General features: G+C 36.1%; 1 pseudogene; it reads left to right on the top strand.

The window, feature by feature from the left end:
- The first annotated feature begins 1,819 nt into the window (after positions 1-1,819).
- On the top strand, positions 1,820-2,458 carry LOC112415906 (ferritin light chain pseudogene; annotated as a pseudogene).
- The last annotated feature ends 10,060 nt before the right edge of the window (positions 2,459-12,518 follow it).

Below are 12,518 nucleotides of genomic sequence, written 5' to 3'. Positions count from 1 at the left end.
ATCAATTTTTTCCCTTGCTTCCTCTGTTAAGAATTATTTCCTCATATTTTCATACTCAAATTTATTGACTGGTATTACCTTAAAAATAACCATTTATTTCATTTATTTTTAACAGCTTTATTAGGGCCTAAGTATTTATTATAGGAAATGTACATTTCCTCTAAAAGAATTCCCAAGACATAAAACCACTGTCTCCTTTTCAAAATGTTTTAACCTAATGAATATCCATGAGAAAGAAAATATACTGTCACCATTCTATTACAAGATGATATTTATAGAAATTTTATATATTTCAGTTGCTTTACTATATCAAGTTACAACTGGTTGTCATCATCTCTGAAACCTGAAATCTATAATCTATGTTGGATGAATGAAACAAAAATGAAAAAAAAGTAAAATAAATGCTTGGTAAATAAATAAATGGATAAATGAATTGTTATAAATTGACATAATTCCAGGAAGAAACAGGTGCCTAAGTATTTCAATGAATATGTTGTCATTTTAAGAATTACTGACTGCCAATATTTCTTTATCTGTTATCCTTCAAAAGGCTCATATCCATCTACCTTTGTGTGCTATTTTAATCATTATTTTTTATAGCCCATATGTTTTATTTTCCATTTTCCTTTATTGTTTCCTTTTAGCATTACTTGTTTCCTTTTGTAGTTTATTTGATCCATAAGGATCTTATAAAGAAAGTATTTTTTAAATTAATTCAACATTGCTAGGTTCTTATTAACTTCATTTCATATGCTTAGCATAACTTCGACCTCTTATTTACACCTTAGTGCAAATTTCTTCACTTTCTTGGAGTTTAAGTAAAAAATGGTATACAACATTGTAAATCAACTATACGCCAATAAAAATCAATTTTAAAAAGGTAGAACAATTAAAACACAGCATGGAACAATAAGGGAAAAACTACTGTTTTTAGATACTAGTTGTAATAAGTGATAAAGAAATTTTTAAAAGGAAATTCTATATTTACATAGATGAGATAAATATAAAAATTCTAAAGGAAAAACACTAACTAAGAAGAAAGTAATGCATACATTAAAGACATATGAAAAAGTACATTTAGGTGAATTAATTTTCATTGCTTTAAATCACAAGACAAAGTCTGGCATTCAGTCTTCTAAATAAAATGGTTTTTAGCTATGTCTTGATCAAATGTCACATTAGAGACTAGAACACCGTATGGCTCATAGTGGAGGCTCAATACATGTTTCTTCGAATATATCTAACAAACTTACCAAAAATTGTAATGTTAAAATTTTCTGTCCTCAGCAAATGTTAACAGATTGCAGAAGGCCACAGGCTTCTGGATTATTGTATCATTAAGGGAACAGCTGCCACTATTTTTAATGAGGTTCCTTTTCCAATGATGTAAGCAAAATTATTAGGTTATAGGTTTTCTAATACCCAATATCAAATATCAGCCTGATCATTTTCACTGGTAAGAGCAAAGTTTTTACAAGTCCCCTTTCTCTGAAACCATCAAAGATTACAATGACTACCCCTAACTGTTAAGGCTATTTGAAAAGCTGATATGTCTCAAAACCTCAGAAGGGATACTCCTATAGGTAATGGACTTTATTCAAAGAAGTCTGATTTCAACTCAATCCAAAAATCATTTCTTAGTTCTCATTGTGTGCAAGCAAAGCTTTGGACCAGGCACTGAGGGGCTATGGAGACCAGAAGACACAGAGGATGATCTTAAGGAACTTGCCCTCAAGGAGCTGGTCTTCAAGTTAAAGAATAATAAACACAAATAGGCAGTGCACTCAGCAGTCCCACAGATCTCTCTCTTGCTCCAGCGATGTTTGGACGGAACAGACCGGAGGGACATCCCTTGCTCCAGCCTCTGACCACTCTCCAACCTTTTTTCCAGTCACAACCTTTGGAATCAGCCACTCAGCTATCCTTCGTCACCAGGACTAGCCAACACCATTTTTTGAGCTTAACTTCTTATTACCAATCAACCATGAGCTCCCAGATTTGTCAGAATTATTCCACCGAGGGGGAGTTCGCTATCAACCGCCTGGTCAACATGCATCTGCAGGCCTCCTACACCTACCTCTCTTTGGACTTCTATTTCAACTGTGACTATTTGGCTCTGAAGGGCATGGGCCACTTTTTCCATGAACTGACTGAGGAGAAGTGCGAGGGTGCCAAGAGTCTCTTGAAAATGCAAAAGCAGCACGATGGTCATGCCCTCTTCCAGGATGTGCAGAAGCAATCTCAAAATGAGTGGGGTAAAACCCAGGACGCTATGGAAGCTGCCATTCTCATGGAGAAGAACCTGAACCAGGCCCTTTTGGATCTGCATGTCCTGGGTTCTGCCTGTGCAGGCCCCCACCTCTGTGACTTCCTAGAGAGCCACCTCCCAGATGAGGAGGTGAAACTCATCAAGATGGGTGACCACCTGACCAACCTCTGCAGGCTGGATGATCTCTAGGTTTGCCTGAGCAAGAATCCCTTCGAAAGGCTCACGCTCAAGCATGACTAGGAGCCTCCGGAGCCCAGTGGTCTTTGAGGAGCCCTCTCTGGTGTCAGGGCTTCTGCCTGAAGCCCCTCTCTGCAGAAACTAGGCAACTTTTTAACCACTCTGGAGCACTCTAACCCAAGCCTTGGACCAAATGGAAACAGTAAAGCTTTTTGAAGCAAAAAAAAAAAAAAAAGAAGAAGAAAGAAAGAAAGAAAAGAAACACAAATAACTGTAATTCAAAGTAAAGTGACATATTTGTACAAATGGGGATAAAAGAAATATGATTGGGAGACACAGGGAGAGAGGTTATGATCTCCAAAAGTGAAACTAGAAAAGCTTTCAGGATTTTCTAGTTACTGATTAAGTATTATGTCAAATACAATTGTGAGGAAGAGAGAGAAGATATTTTAGGTGAAACAGAGACAAAGATGTCTGCATATGCATGGCCTGGACAGAGACAGTGAAGATTATGGAATATGGGAGGATATACTGCAAAGAAAAATTGGAAATGTGTCAGGGACAAGATTGTGAAGACCTTGAATATCATGCTAAGGAATTTGTATTTATACCCTCCGCCCCACATACATGTTCCGACAGTAGCCAAGATCTTAGCTATACTAGAATTGCTTCAGGAAGATCATACTCTCTAAGACTCATTTACCCCTTGTTGCACTTTCAGAATATTGATTCTTGGTTGCTTATTCATATTTTCAGGTTAAAAACAAACAAACCAATAAAAAGCCTTGTATTGAGCTAATCTTTAATACAATGAATTTTTTTGTTAACTTGTAACTAACCCTTTCTCCCACTTATTGAGCCACTGGCAATACAAACAATGTCTGGTTGACAGTTTCCCCATCTCAGCTCTGTGCAGGAAATCTACATGTTTCTCATGAAAGTCATGTGGCAAGAGCACCTCACATTTATATAGTGCTTTACTGTTTGCCACCTATTTTCAAATACATTGTGACTCTGTCACATAGTGTAACACTTTACTGTGCCCTGTAATTTGACAAACATTATACCAAGCTCTTTATATTCAGCCCTATTTAGAAATGAGAATATTAAGAGTTATAGACATTAAGAGACTTCACAATGTCACAGAGCTAATAACTAGAAATAAGATCAGGGCTGACTCTAGAATTTGTACATTAACCATCATGCTATATTATTTCCTTTATAAACACACATACCCCAAAACTAGTTATGACATTTTCATCAAGCCAACAACACATTTCTGTAAGTCAATGACTTTCTAGACTTTGTTCTTCTAAATTCTTAATTTAATTCAGACTACTATTAAATTGATCTTACTGCTTCAATGCATCCAAAACTATCAAAAATGTATCTTTTAATCATTACATATCTGGACTATGCCAGCCAAGAGAACAATGCATTTGAAGTTATATGCCACAGTTTATGCATTAAAGGATATTATTAAAGGATAAATGGAGAAGGCAGACAGCAGAAGCAAGAAGAACTACAATCCTGCAGCCTGTGGAAAGAAAACCACATTCACAGAAAGATAGACAAAATGAAAAGGCAGAGGACTATGTACCAGATGAAGGAACAAGATAAAACCACAGAAAAACAACTAAATGAAGTGGAGATAGGCAACCTTCCAGAAAAAGAACTCAGAATAATGATAGTGAAGATGATCCAGGACCTCAGAAAAGGATGGAGGCAAAGGTCGAGAAGATGCAAGAAATGTTTAACAAAGACCTAGAAGAATTAAAGAACAAACAGATGAACAATACAATAACTGAAATGAAAAATACACTAGAAGAAATCAATAGCAGAATAACTGAGGCAGAAGAATGAGTAAGTGACCTGGAAGACAGAATGGTGTAATTCACTGCTGCGGAACAGAATAAAGAAAAAAGAATGAAAAGAAATGAAGACAGCCTAAGAGACCTGTGGGACAACATTAAATGCAACAACACTCACATTATAGGGGTCACAGAAGGAGTAGAGAGAGAGAAAGGACCCAAGAAAATATTTGAAGAGATTATACTCGAAAACTTCCCTAACAGGAAAAGGAAAAGGAAATAGGCACCCAAGTCCAGGAAGCACAGAGAGTCCCAGGCAGGATAAACCCAAGGAGAAACACATCTAGACACATAGTAATCAAATTGACAAAAATTAAAGGCAAAGAAAAATTATTGAAAGCAACAAGGGAAAAATGACAAATAACATACAAGAGAACTCCCATAGAGTTAACAGCTGATTTCTCAGCAGAAACTCTACAAGCCAGAAGGGAGTGGCATGATATATTTAAAGGGATGAAAGGGAAGAACCTACAACCAAGATTACTCTACCTGGCAAGGATCTCATTCAGATTCAATGGAGAAATCAAAAGTTTTACAGACAAGCAAAAGTTAAGAGAATTCAGCACCACGAAACCAGCTCTACAACAAATGCTAAAGGAACTTCTCTAAGTGGGAAACACAAGAGAAGAAATACAAGCCTACCTCAAGAAACAAGAAAAATCTCAAATAAACAATCTAACCTTACACCTAAAGGAACTAGAGAAAGAAGAACAAACAAAACCCAAAGTTAGCAGAAGGAAAGAAATCATAAAGATCAGAGCAGAAATAAATGAAATAGAAACAAAGGAAACAGTAGCAAAGATCAATAAAACTAAAAGCTGTTTCTTTGAGAAGATTAAAAAAAAAGGATAAACCTTTAGCCAGACTCATCAAGAAAAAGAGGGAGAGGACTCAAATCAATAAAATTAGAAATAAAAAAGGAGAAGTTACAAAGGACATCACAGAAATACAAAGCATCATAAGAGACTACTGCAAGCAACTCTATGCCAATAAAATGGACACCCTGGAAGAAATGGACAAATTCTTAGAAAGGTATAACCTTCCAAGATTGAACCAGGAAGAAATAGAAAATATGAACAGACCAATCACAAGTAATGAAATTGAAACTGTGATTTAAAATCTCCCAACAAACAAAAGTCCAGGACCAGATGGTTTCACAGGTGAATTCTAGCAAACATTTAGAGAAGAACTAACACCCATCCTTCTCAAACTCTTCCAAAAATTTGCAGAAGAAGGAACACTCCCAAACTCATTCTATGAGGCCACCATCACCCTGATACCAAAACCAGACTAAGATACTACAAAAAGGAAAATTACAGACCAAAATCACTGATGACTACAGATGCAAAAATCCTCAACAAAATACCAGCAAACAGAATCTAACAACACATTAAAAGGATAATACACCACAATCAAGTGGGATTTATCCCAGAGATGCAAGGATTCATCAATATATGCAAATCAATCGATGTGATACACCATATTAACAAACTGAAGAATAAAAACCATATCATCATCTCCATAGATGCAAAGGAAGCTTTTGACAAAATTCAACACCCATTTATGATAAAAACTCACCAGAAAGTGGGCCTAGAGGGAACCTACCTCAACATAATGAAGGCCATATATGACAAACCCACAGCAAGCATCATTCTCAATCGTGGAAAACTGAAAGCATTTCTTCTAAGTTCAGAAACAACATAAGGATATCCACTGTCACTACTATTATTCAACATAGTTTTGGAAGTCCTAGCCATGGCAATCAGAGAAGAATAAGAAATGAAAGGAATCCAAATTGGAAAAGAAGAAGTAAAACTGTCACTGTTTGCAGATGACATGATACTATACATAAGGAATCCTAAAGATGCCCCCAGAAAACTACTAGAGCTAAGCAATGAACCTGGTAAAGTTGCAGGATACAGAATTAATGCACAGAAATCTCTTGCATTCCTATACCCTAACAACAAAAGATCAGAAAGAGAAATTAAGGATACAATCCCATTCACCATTGCTACAAAAGGAATAAAATACCTAGGAATAAGCCTACCTAAGGCAGTAAAAATCCTGTACTCAGAAAAGTATGAGACACTGATGAAAGAAATAAAAAATGACACAAACAGATGGAGAGACATACCATGTTCTTAAATTGGAAGAATCAATATGGTGAAAATGACTATACTATCCAAAGCATTCTACAGATTCAGTGCAATCCCTATCAAATTACCAATGGCATATTTTACAGAACTAGAACAAAAAATCTTAAAATTTGTATGGAGACACAAAAGACCCCAAATAACCAAAGCAATCTAGGGGGAAAAAAACAGAGTTGGAGGAATCAGACACCCTGACTTCAGACTATACTACAAAGCTACAGTAATCAAGACAATATGTACTGGCACAAAAACAGAAATATAGATCAATGGGACAGGATAGAAAGCCCAGAAATAAACCCATGCACCTGTGGTCAACTAATCTATGACAAAGGAGGCAAGGACATACAGTGGAGAAAAGATAGTCTCTTCAGTAAGTGGTGCCGGGAAAACTGGACAGCTACATTTAAAGAATGAAATTAGAACAGTCCCTAACACCATACACAAAAATAAATTCAAGATGGGTTAAAGACCTAAATGTAAGGCCAGAGACTATAAAACTCTTAGAGGAAAACATAGGCAGAACACTCTATGACATAAACCACAGCAAGATCTTTTTTGACCCATCTCCTAGAGTAATGGAAATAAAGACAAAAATGAACAAATAGGACCTAATGAAACTTAAAAGCTTTTGCACAGCAAAGGAAACTATAAACAAGGTGAAAAGACAACCCTCAGAATGGGAGAAAATATTTGCAATCAAATCAACGGACAAAGGATTAATCTACAAAATATATAAACAGCTCAGGCACCTCAATATTAAAAAAACAAACAACCCAATCCAAAAATGGACAGAAGACCTAAATAGACATTTCTCCAAAGAAGACATACAGATGGCCAAGAGGCACAAAAAAGCTGCTCAACATCACTAATAATTAGAGAAATGCAAATCAAAACTTCAATGAGGTATCACCTCACACCAGTTAGAATGGGCATCGTCAGAAAATCTACAAACAACAAATGCAGGAGAGGGTATGGAGAAAAGGGAACCCTCTTGCACTGTTGGTGGGAATGTAAATTGATATAGCCACTATCGAGAACAGTATGGAGTTTCCTTAAGAAACTAAAAATAGAGCTACCGTATAACCCAGCAATCCCACTACTGGGCATATACCCAGAGAAAACCGTAATTCAAAAAGACACATGCACCCCAGTGTTCTTTGCAGCACTATTTACAATAGCCAGGTCATGGCAGCAACCCGAATGCCCATCGCGAGACGAATGGGTAAAGTAGATGTGGTACATATATACAATGGAATATTACTCAGCCATAAATAGGAACAAAATTGGGTCATTTGTAGAGACGTGGATGGATCTAGAGACTGTCATACAGAATGGAGTTAAGTCAGAAAGAGAAAAACAAATATCGTATATTAATGCATGTATGTGGAATATAGAAAAATGGCACAGATGAACCGGTGTGCAAGGCAGAAATAGACACAGATATACAGAACAAATGTATGGACACCAAGGGCGGAAAGCAGGGTTGTGGGGGTGTGGTGGGATGAATTGGGAGATTGGGATTGACGTGTATACACTAATATGTATAAAATGGATAACTAATAAGAACCTGCTGTATAAAATTTTTAAAAATTAAAATAACAAGACATTTGGGAGGAGGCTTTCTTTTAAAAAATTGTGCAATTAGGCATTTGTTTAGCATTTTGCCTATTTTATAGAGGAGGAGATTGAAGCTTGGAGACTGAGGAGCCTGCCTGAGGTCACACAACCTCTAAGGGGGTATTGTTTGGTCTGCTCAGCTCAGCTCAGCTCAGCGCTTGCCCTCATTCTGGCTGCACAGGCAGAGCTAGGCAAAGAGAAGGTCAGGGAACAAGAAAAAAAAAAAAAAGATAGATGGTTGTAAAATGCACCAATGGTAAGTCAACCATTTTGAAACCTAAACATATTTCACTATTTTAGATTTTAGAATTCTGAATATATTTCATTACTTTAATACAAAACAAAATTCTTAAGAGGAAAGTTAAACAAGTAAGGTTTCTGAGGTGAAGGTCAGAATGAAATGTGTAGTCTCTTAAGAATTACACTTTTTCAAAACTGCATCTCCTGGATATTATAGATGTGGCCTTGGGGAAGTTGGGTGTTTTATTCATAGGTGAGTAGGAAGGTTTTTGGGGCATGCCCTCTGAACTCTGTCATTAGTGTACTTCCATTCCCATTCAACTAGCAGCATCAGCTATGTTTCCCATCCCTCTACCCTCCCAAATGTAACAGCACTTTCCTGCAATGTTACTAGTTGGATTCATTCTTGCCTCTCCTTAAGAAGGTCATTGCCCGGTGAAGAAAAAATGAAGCCTAATAAAAACTACAGGAGTACAATTAAATTGAATTTAAATGAACATTTTATTAGAGGAAGATAAAAGTTCTCTTCCTATTTGTTAATGAAATACCATTTTGATGCTCTACATAATAGAACTAAGCAAGAAATTTTAGCCCTAGAAGGAAATTGCTAGCCTGGTTATGTTCTACCAGAGAAAAGAGCAGAATGCCTTTTAAAAGAAGTTTTACCATCAAGTTAATTCTAAAAATCTCACAGCTATGAGATGTTCAATAACAGCTGAAAATTTGAAAAACTATCCAGGAAGGAAAACCAAGTAATAATAGTTTGTAATTGAGTGAAAATCATTTGTTCAAGACAAGTGCCCAGCTCCTCCTTAGCAGAAATCCCAAGAGAACAAATACGTGGAGCCACTGAATGATCAAAGAGAAGTGAAGAAGAGAAAAATATATTACATGTAAACTATTATTATTCTGGAGACAGATAAAAATGGTTTCCCTCTCGAAAGATGACATGAGCCAAAATAACTTCAGTGGCCATTTGGGGAAACATGATTGACCAAGTAGCAGGGTGAACATGCTCTCCAGGGAACTGAACAGGCCTTAGAAACCCCACAAATAAAAATGGGTAATGATCACGATGACAACTTATCTACATTTTTTTATTACCTTAAGAATCCATTAAAGAAAATAAATGTGTTCTCTCATAAGAAAGACTTTGTTCCAAAAAAATTATTTGGTATGCTTTAAAAAAACATATTTATAATTCACAGGCATGTGTGTTCCAGTAAATCTTAGTATGAAAACCCAAGCAAGATAATTTGAGAAATCTATTCACTTTATTTATAGTTAGCACTAGGGAAATCAAATGGCTATGTTTCTGGTAAAAGTGACTGATTTACATCTCACTGATATAAAAAAAGATATATAACAGTTTTATTGACTCTATTTTGAAATATTAACTTGTAAAAAAGTAAAAATAGGCATTCCTTATCTTTCATTATTTAGCACACTTTCAATGTTCTCCTCTTCTAAATGTTCTTTTTCTGCCTTTTTTTCTTCCTTCCCTTTCTTTACTCTTATTCATGCAGTTTCATAGGATGATGACAGTCACAAGCATATGAATATCAATAGTAGACTCACAGCACTGAAGTCTTATTATGAGCCAGGCACTTTATATTTTAATCCTCATTTATTTGTCCTTTCAGTACCTGAGGAAAAATCTCCCACTTCATTGTGTTTTACAGAACTTCCTTCCTAGGGTATAAACCATTTTGCTGAACTTATTTTATATCTTTTTCTCCATTGGTCTAAGCTCCTTGAGGGCAGGACCCTCTAAGCACCTTTGTGTTTCCAGGAACCAGCTCAATACCCAGGACTGAACAAGTGGTGTTAACCTCATACTAACAAGCTTTTTCTTAAAGGGCCAGTAGTAAATAGTTTAGACTTGAGGGCTATCCAGTCTCTGTCACAACTACTCAACTCTGCCACTGTAGTACTAAATCAGCCACAGATAAAACGTTTTCTTAAAAATGAGCATGGCATAGCACAGGGAGATCAGCTCCATGCTTTGTGACCACCTAGAGGGGTGAGAGGGAGATGCAAGAGGGAGGAGATAGGGGATATATGTATCTGTATAGCTGATTCACTTTGTTATAAGGCAGAAACTAACACAACATTGTAAAGCAATTATACTCTAATAAAGCTGTTTAAAAAAATGAGCATGGCTGTAGTCCAATAAAACTTTATTTACAAAAAGGTAGGCAGTCTGTATTTCAATAAAACTTTATTCACAAAAAAGGTGGGCTGCCCACAGCACCATGATTTACCAACGCCTGACATAGAAGGGTGGGCATAAGCACAAAATTGAAGGCTAAAGGGTGAGTCTAAAAACATTGTAGCCTAGGTGAGAATTACTTACACCTCATGCAGTGTGTCCATAAATAAAATATGGTTGCCTTCAGGTTTTAAAACTTTATATAAATGGTTTCATAGAATAAATGGCTTCCTACAACATTTTGTTATTGAGAAATGTCTGTGTTGACACCTGTGGCCTCTAGTTCATTATTTTTGACTATTGTATAATATTCTGTTGTACCAGTAGACCACAATTTTCCCTTGCTCTTGATGATAGACATTTAGGTTATGCTACCAAAAATGCTGCAACTATCTTATATAAATTCCCTTGAAAGCTGCAACTATCTTATATAAATTCCCTTAAAATGTGCTATATTTTCTGAAGGGACTATACCTAGAAATGAAATTGCAAAGTCATCAGACATAAAAAACATTCAAGTTGAATAGTTCCTATTGTAGGCAGAATAATAGTTCCTCAAAGAAGTCCATGTCCTAATCCCCAGAATTTGTGAATATGTTTGTTTACATGGCAAAGGGAAATAAAGGTTGCTGACTGACTGACTGGGATGAGATTATCCTGGATTATCCAGGTGGGCCCAATGTCATCACAAGGGTCCTTATAAGTGCAAGAAGGAGGAAAAGGGTGAGAGGAAGAACCAGAGAGATGGTAGTATGAAAAGGACTCAGCTCAATGTTTCTGACTTGGAAGATGGAGGGAATGTAGACTGCCTCTGGAAGCTAGAAAAAAACAAGGAAGCAGACTCTCTCCTAGAATTTCCAGAAAGGAACACAACCATCCTGACACCTTAATTTTAATCCAGAGAGACCCAATTCAGACTTCTGACCTCCAGAACTGTGAGATAATAGATTTGTGTTGTTTTAAGCTACTTAATTTATTACAGCACCAATAGAAAATTAATACATATCCAGATCGCTCTACAAATGTGAGCTCATGTTAATTTATACACTTACTAGCAGTATATAATACCTGGAGTTATTGTTTGTATATGGTTTTAGGAAAGGCTATAACTATGTTTTTCAATATGCATAGCCACTCAGTACAATTTATTGCATCACTTCCCTACTGATATGCAATACCAATTTCATTATTATATCAAATTTTTATATATAGGTGGATCTGTTTCTTAGTTTTTTTTATTCTGTACGACTGGTCCCTTTACCTAGCCTGTTTGAATACCATGTTATATTGATTACCATTTTTTAAAATAACTTTTGTCATTTATAATTTCACCTTATTTTTCTTCAAAGTTTTAGCAACTCTTGGCATTTTGTTCATCCATATAAAGAATTCTCAGAAATTCTCTCTTAATATATTACTTCTCTGATGTTCTATTATTTTTTTCTCTGGTATCTCTTCTAGAAGCCTCTCTATTTTCCATCTCTTACAACTGCTCTATTATTTCTTCTTCTTTTATTTAACTGATTTCTCTTTGCTTTGCTCTGGCATTTAGCACTCTTCTACTTAATTAATTTGTTTTCTTTACAGAGTTTCTCTCATTGCATGACTTGCAGAAGGTAAGGGGAAGCTAATGCTCCAGAATCCCCAGTTGACACTCAAGCTCACTTTTCCAGAGAGCAGCATTGTTCATGATAGCTGTTTCCTTAATGGTATTAGTATCCATGGACATTTCAGGAACCCTGTGAGTTAAAGAGGCTTTTGATAGCTGGTGTAGGAACCTAGCCACTATACAGAACAGTTCGTTCTAAGGGAAAATGTATTCTAGGTTCCAAACAATGAACTTTAAAATGAATTTTTAAAATACAATCCGTTTGTACGGTGGAAACTGCCTTTATAAGCACAAACTCACATAAACACCAGATGGATTTTGTTTGTATGTGCTCCACAATCCCAACTCCCTCCACTTGTAAATAGACTTT

This window comes from Neophocaena asiaeorientalis, unplaced genomic scaffold (assembly GCF_003031525.2).
Source record: "Neophocaena asiaeorientalis asiaeorientalis breed wild unplaced genomic scaffold, Neophocaena_asiaeorientalis_V1.1 scaffold118, whole genome shotgun sequence".
NCBI lineage: Eukaryota > Metazoa > Chordata > Mammalia > Artiodactyla > Phocoenidae > Neophocaena > Neophocaena asiaeorientalis.
Note: the sequence above shows the minus strand (reverse complement) of the source record. Positions and strands in the feature narration are given on the sequence as shown.